The sequence below is a fragment of the Pinus tabuliformis genome, chromosome X (genome assembly GCF_031772625.1).
Source record: "Pinus tabuliformis cultivar Carrire ecotype Pingquan chromosome X, CPIR1, whole genome shotgun sequence".
Classification (NCBI taxonomy): Eukaryota; Viridiplantae; Streptophyta; class Pinopsida; order Pinales; family Pinaceae; genus Pinus; species Pinus tabuliformis.
Genome location: NC_142308.1, coordinates 1252602446 through 1252609982, shown reverse-complemented (window position 1 = coordinate 1252609982; position 7537 = coordinate 1252602446). Strand labels below are relative to the sequence as shown.

At 33.8% G+C, this 7537-nt stretch overlaps 1 long non-coding RNA gene across 1 annotated transcript; it reads left to right on the top strand.

Moving 5' to 3' along the window:
• The first annotated feature begins 5903 nt into the window (after positions 1-5903).
• Positions 5904-7537, top strand: LOC149144533 (uncharacterized). The gene is made up of 2 exons (XR_016264740.1): positions 5904-6265; positions 6448-7537. It is a non-coding gene; the product is annotated as an uncharacterized LOC149144533 (long non-coding RNA).

The following is a 7537-nucleotide window of genomic DNA, read 5'->3' as shown; positions in this document are numbered from 1 at the left end:
ATCTCTCTCAAATTTGCTAAGTTCCATCTACAACATGGGAAGAATAAATAGTTTGTTACAACAATGAAGTGGACAGAAGTATGGTCCTCATTGTGAAAGTTTTGAACTAACATTGCTAACTTTTGATAATCATGATTGTAGGCAATGCAGGTTATTTATTTTGACAACAAGGGCATAATTATGATAACTTTTACAACTAATTGAGGAGCCTTTTATTAAAGATATGAACAATAGTGCGAAGAAATGCCAAGTCAATTTTTTTACATCTCTAAAGACAGGAAAGTGACCAATGTAAACACATTTAAAAGTAGAAAGTTTGTGTACTGTATCATTTGAAAACTAAAAAACAGCAAATGATTCAATTCAAATACATTGCCAAAAGACTAAAAAATACGATGAAAATGTAAATTTAAATGCAAGTGTTCCTAATTAAATGCCACTCAGGCAGACATGAAGCAAAATCCAGCCAATAAAACTTTAAATTAAATTTAAATCAAAAATTAGCCAAATTATAAAATTAATTTAAATCCACACTTTACTAACATTTAAGTTAAATCTTAATCCACACATTTCAAAGAGTTGCAAATTAACTTCATACAAACACTTGCAAAGATTCAAAAGTAAAACTAACGATAAAAACAACCAAAAAGAAAAACTCACCTCTGCTGTTTTCGAAGATCAGGGTTGGCGGACACTGTTTTCGAAGATCAGAGGAGAGGAGGAGATTGAAGCTGCAAATCAAATATGTATAGCCCTAAAAAAATAAGAAATCTGTGCCTTGCCCTTAAAATTGAATTACCCACCATTATTTAATTTTACAAAAAAAAATCATTTAAAATTAATTACACCAAATCCGTCCTTTCTTCTCCATCTGGAATAATCTACGGAGCCGCTGAGGTGAGGTTGACTGAGCCTGTAGTCCCTCATTACCCCCTAAAATTTATGATGGGCAATCGAGATACTTGAACGTCAAATTTATGGTTTGAGATTTTTTTTAACCGTCATTTTATACGCTTGAAAAAAAAAATGTGCCATCAAATACGTTTAGAAATGGAAAAAACGTTCTGGGCAACGTCAAATTCCAGGTCTGGGTATGATGTCTTAATATCTAAACAAAGAGTAGTAATATATGGTTTTAATTATCGTTTAAAAAAATAATTTGAACAATACTACCAGAGTGAGTGATTGATATCATGCATAATAATATAGTTTATTATAAAGAGTAGTAATATGTAAGTTAATTATAGTTTAAAAAAATGAATTTGAACAATACTACCAGAACAAGTGATTGATATCATACATAATAATATAGTTTATTATAAAGAGTAGTACTAGCATTTGCACCAAATGTTGCAAAGGAAACGCCGTAAGGCATAAATTGAAGAATGCAAATATTTTATTTTTTAAATAAATGAGAATCTAAATATAAACTAGATGTATTTTCCATTGGGATGGAAGAAAAGCATAGATTAAATATATATGTGATATGGTATTGTGATCTAAATATACTCCAGATGTATTTTCCATTGGGATTTTTTCATGTTGGGATTTTTTCATGTTGGTGTTGATAGTTTGGACATTAAAATGATCTTATCTTTATCTTATCTCATGACCTTTGTTTGAGTGATATTGCCAATTTTCATAGACTCAATCTAATTAAACCTTAAGATGTCGTTTACAAGTATTTAAAGAAAACTTAGTTATTGACAAGTGTTTAAAGAAAACTTAGTTATTACCAGTGAACCTTTGAATGTGTGGTTAAACAGGAACTCAACACTCACTTTGAATGTATGGTTAATCACTTTGAATATGTGGTTAATCAAATATGAATCGTTTGCATGAATGTGTGGTTAATCAGGAACTCAATACTCACTTTGAATGTGTGGTTAATCAGATAGTTATTGGCAAGTATTTAAAGGAAACTTAGTTATTACTACCAAACCACTCACTTTGAATGTGTGGTTAATCATTTGAATGTATGGTTAATCAGATAGTTATTGCCAAGTATTTAAAAGAAACTTAGTGAGCCCTTATCCCCAACACCATCCATTATACCAATATCCCTTAAACAACACCAGCCAGTGTCCAATATTTTGGTCCATCCTTTCCATTCTAGCCTTTCTATATGGTTCCAGAATCTATTCTTCTGGGCCGACCTTTCTTGTCTTTCAATTTTGTATAGGAAGGGGTGTTGCAAAATGTAAGGCTCTCGAGCGGGAGGGAAGGAGATGCTTGAACTGGTTGGATAACCAGTTTGTTAACTAAAGGATCGATTTCAACTGCGCAGTAGGCATGTGAGAACCTAATGTAACAGAGAAAAACTTCAAGGACCTAAGCAAAAGGAGGGAGGAGTGACTGCTTGAATCTGTATCCACGTCTGAGACCTTTCAATGGCTCATTCGTGCTTTTGTCAAAAACATGACCACAAATGTTCATTCTGTTTAAGAAAACAATAAACCAAAAAAGAGTGACAGAGAAGAGGTTGAGACTGGCTTAGCAAACTCTTGTCAAATGTCGAAAATCGCTAGTCATTGAAACATTCTGGGATAAAATTTTAGATGAATCAGAATTTTTGGCAGAATTAACATATGTTGAAGGAATCAGAGGATCGTCCTCATGTACTTGAGGCGATGGTGATGAATTTTATGTCAAAGGATAAGAGGATCCATAGGATGTGCAAGTAGCAAATGCATGCCATATGGCTGCTACAAAGATAGTTACTCGAGATCTATCTGTAATCTTTGCAACTCCCAATAGGAAAATCAATGAACCAATGAGCTAGACTTCTCAGAAAACCTATTGTGACAATAAATGTTACATTTGATAGTGGGGTTATGTGCATTATATCCTAATATCAATGTGCCTCTTCTTTGTGTTGTCCATTTTGCAATATCCTAATTCCATGACTATAAACAAGACTCATTGTGTTGGTTGAGAATAATTCCTTTTCTTCAAGCCTGTTCTTGGGTTTTACTTTGGATCTCACTGGATTTGATTGTTTTGTGTGAATTTAGCATGCCCATGTTCATTTGGGCAATGTTCGCACCAGAGTTCATGTACTTTTAAAAGTGCAGATAATTGTTCCACAGACCTAATTCCATCAGAAATGTTTGTGTGATTATTTCCCTGTGCATAATTTGAAGGCGCTTCCACACTTTCCTGCCATGAGTCTCGCATGTATAACCTGTCTAAACATACTATGAATTGATTCTTTCCAAAGTTCAGACTCTGTAGAAGATTGTTCTCGACGGCAAGAAAATGGAAGTTCATACACTTTTTCAGGAGACCACCAACTATATTTTGAATCTTCAAATGCAAGTTCAAGGTTTGGAATCTCTTGCAGATTTCTAAACTGCGAATTCTGTAGGTCGTGTGGTCGAGTCTGCCTTGCTACAGGACTGATAAGCATCCTGCGCTACATAGGTCTGATATGGTATATACACGAGCTTGCTTGCTTGTCTGTATAATTTTAACTATGCAGGGTATATATGAAGGAAACGAGGATGTAGCGGGTTGTTACCTCGGAATGTTTCTCACTGCATGGTATGGCTATATAAGGTCGATAAATTTACTCTCTATAAAGGTATTGCTCCTCGCTCAAGGAGGCTTGGTGTGGTATCTTGATTTGTGTAAATTTTTCGAGAAATATATCAAAATCTTTCCTGAATCCGGGCCACAAATAATATTGTAATACATTTCTGAACTTTCGCTTGTTTCCTATTTTGGGTAAATAATCCATCAGGAGGAAATCATGAAGTATGTGTTTATCTCTTTCATGTCAACTTTTAAGGTTTCCCTGACCAGCTTTAATCATATTTTTGTAAACATGAAGGCATTAGAACAAGTAAAGGAAAATTTTGGAATATTTTTTTCGTTCAGGAAACTGAGCTTCTTAGTCTTTTTTTTTTTCGCATTTAGGTGATGGTGGATAGGCAAAAGTAAAGAAATGAATATTTTTTTTGATCTGTACTGTAGAGTAAATATAGGTGTTTGAAGTTGGTTTATGAAGTCCAAAGTAATCAACTATTCAGTTCATTAAACTCAGTTTAAGGAACCAGTATATATGAGAAAATATGCATTCAATAATCAAGACAATTCTAAAATTTTATCAAAAGAATAAAGCAAAAGAATAAGATTGTTAGACTTCTTTCCCATAAAATATCAAGAATGAATGTTAACTAAATTGATCACAAATTCTGAAAACAAAGATAAAGAACAAAAAAAAGTAACTTAAAAGCTAAGAAAGAGTCTTACTCATTTTAGTGTTTAGAATTGATTTGCAAATAATCTCATTCATGTACTAAAAAAACTCATTGTACAAAATGAAAAATCTCAGAGGATAAATTTCAGATATTTATATTCAACACATGGCCGGGAGTCAAGCTAAATCTATGAAAAATGCTCTCTTTCATGGGAGTCTATTTTAAACTAATTTAGAGGTAATTTCTTTTATTAAGCTTCTAGATTCCTTGCTCGCCCACAAGTAGAAATTATGCTAATCAAATTTTGTTCGCAAGAAATTCTCTCTAGGCTTGTAGGGCAAAGATCAGTTAAATTTGGTTTGCGAGAGAAAAATGGCATTGCCACAGTAATATAAATTGTAGCAGAGATCTTCATTCATATATATATATATATATATATATATATATATATATATAACGAGTATGTACTATAGAGATTTATTTATCTCAATGATAACTTGAGATTCTTCCTGTTATGACAAAAGAGTAAAATATTTAAAATAGCGCATGGACTATAGAATTTTATCTGAATTATAACTTGAGATTCTTATCCCACGCTGCATACGATTTAAGTGTATGTAAATAGAAAATTAATAGATCAATTTACTTTTAATTTTGACGGATTTGATTACCTATTCCTCCCCACTCTATGCTATTCTTCCCCACTCTATGCCTTACGGAGTTTTCTTTGCAACATAAGGTGCAAATGCTAGTTATATATACTCTGAAACATCACTAATGCACTAATGCTCTGTAGCTCACATTATTATTATAAAATCTTATTCACATGGTAGAATAACCTTTTTTATTTATAATTTTCATGAAGCAGATGGGCCGATTCAAAGAAGGTGTTTCTATTAAAAAAAGAAAAGAATAAGTAACATTTCTTGACTAATAACCCATTAAATGCAAGAATCGTTGTAGCAAGAATCGTTGTTTTACAAATTGTAAAATAATTTTTGGATATAAAATTAAAAGAAAATTTCAAAGTTTTCCAGTTGAATGTGTTATATCTTTATGACCTTTTTAAATAAATATTAATTATAAAGTTTTTGAAATATAAATTTAAAAAAATATGTACGTTCTACTCGTTAAATGTGTGGGATGGTTCATCATGGAACGGATCAGCGTGTCAAGGTGGCAAGCTCTTCAATACTTAGATGAAACAACTAAAACATTATAGCAGTGGAAGTTTTACACACTTGAAATATATATAGTTATAGTTATTATCTATGGTGCTTGATAACTCACACTTTTCTTCACATCAACTTAGAATCCTCCCAAAGCATCCATAACAGAGCTAAATAAAAACAAAATTGAAGCCATAGCTATCATAGTCGGAGTAGATTTTCTCCCAAGCCTATCCATATCTAATCAAGCCTCGATCTAAAGTTCAATGGCAGTTATTCCTAACGCAGGGTGCGAATTGAAATGAAATGATGCTCTCTAATATGTTTTTCAACTAATTATTTTAATTTTTAATAATGTCTATAAGTGTGGTTTATATTGAAATTGGGCGTTAGAAATTTTTTCAACTAATATATATATGGTTGAAGTTTTAATGAATCTAGAATATTGTTAGTTATATGAAAAAATTTGTCTAGTTATATGAAAAAATTTCATTAGGGATTTGTAAAAAATTTCTCAGTTACAAAACTCATAACAACCAGACACCTCCATTCCCTCACCTCCTCCCATGCCTATTGTAATTTCTTTCGTTTCATTCTTTATGGTTTCAATTCATAGCTTGTAATGAGACTCTTACATGCCACTCCACTTCCATCTTTTACTTTCATGCGACCTATCCTTTATTATTTTATTTACCCTACTCATTCTTTGCCCTATTTTTCTCGCTGCGTAATGATATCAAGTATTTTATTTTTGTTGTAATCATGTTGTGATCATTGTAGTTTCAGACTGCAACTCCTTGTGAAATCTAGGACTTGAGAGGCAAGGATGGCGGCAGATCACGTCCGAGATGGGCATAGAATACCATTTTTTAGGTGCCTCTTGTTTCATGATCGGTATGGATTCTGTGTCTAAAGATATTGATTTGGTATATGCATCGATGGTTTTGATGGTTGTGTGGAATTTGTGACTGAACAGGGTAGTTTTTATGGTCCTATGGAATTTTCCTTGATTTGGCACATGTGTGGATAGTTTTGTAATCCAATTGAACATGATATTTATTTTTACTTTTGTTTAGATTTAATAGAATTTATGGGCTGGTAGAATTCTGACCTGGGAGAATTTGAGGAAGCGCGGGTGGATAGGTCCAGGTATATGTCCCCTGCGCAGATCTGATGGAGAAAATAATGACCACCTGTTCATTAGATGCCATCGCTCTCAACAAATCTGGCAGTTTCTAAAGAAAAGCTATGGATTCAAGCTCAAGTCTTATGCTACAATTTTAGATACGCTCCTCTGGTGCAGCGCACAGAAATTAAATTAGCGAAGGTTATTGATTTCCTCCCTGTGGCACATCTGGAAATGGCGAAACTCTGTAATTTTTAACGATTCTAAATTGGACAGCACAGATATCTTTGTTAAAATAGTTGCTTCTTATGAAGCCCTTCCACTGAAAGCCAATTTCCAAAGAAGAGGTGTTCCCTCTGACCAATCTTTCGAAAACTCTCCCTTCCCAAAGGCGTTTTTCGACGGTGCAGAACAGCAAGGCTTATGTGGATGTGGTGTCCTGATCATGGTAGATGAAAGCACTCAGTTCTCCTTTCACTGGAACGGGGGTAGTGGATCTAATAGTAAAGCGGAGGCCATGGCTCTCGCAGGATTATTATACTTTTGTCTCTTCCTTAATCTACAACATGTTTTGATCTATGGGGATTCGAAAGTTATGGTTGATTGCACCTCTGGTAAGATCCATATCACTGCATCTCACTTGAATGGCTGGATGGGCAGGATTAGATACTACTGGGATTCCATGGATGGCAGCACTATTCATCACATTCGCAGAAACAAAAATTATATGGCTGATTCTCTGTCTAAAGCAGGGCTACAGGAGACCACTGGTTCTTGTTTTTTGCAGGTCCTTTGTGAAGGAATTAGCTATCATATACAGGAGTTCAATATGCCGGACTTCTAGTTTTCTTTGCTCTTACTCATAACAGGTTTTCTTGGACGAGTCTATGATCTTTATGTGGATGTTTTTCTTGATTTTTGGATGGGATTCACGATGTTCACTGTACACCATATGCTTTCTGGTTCTCATATGTTGAAGTTATGTTTTGGTAAATGTATCAGTCATTTCCTCCCTGATTTTTCACTGGATGCACCCATGC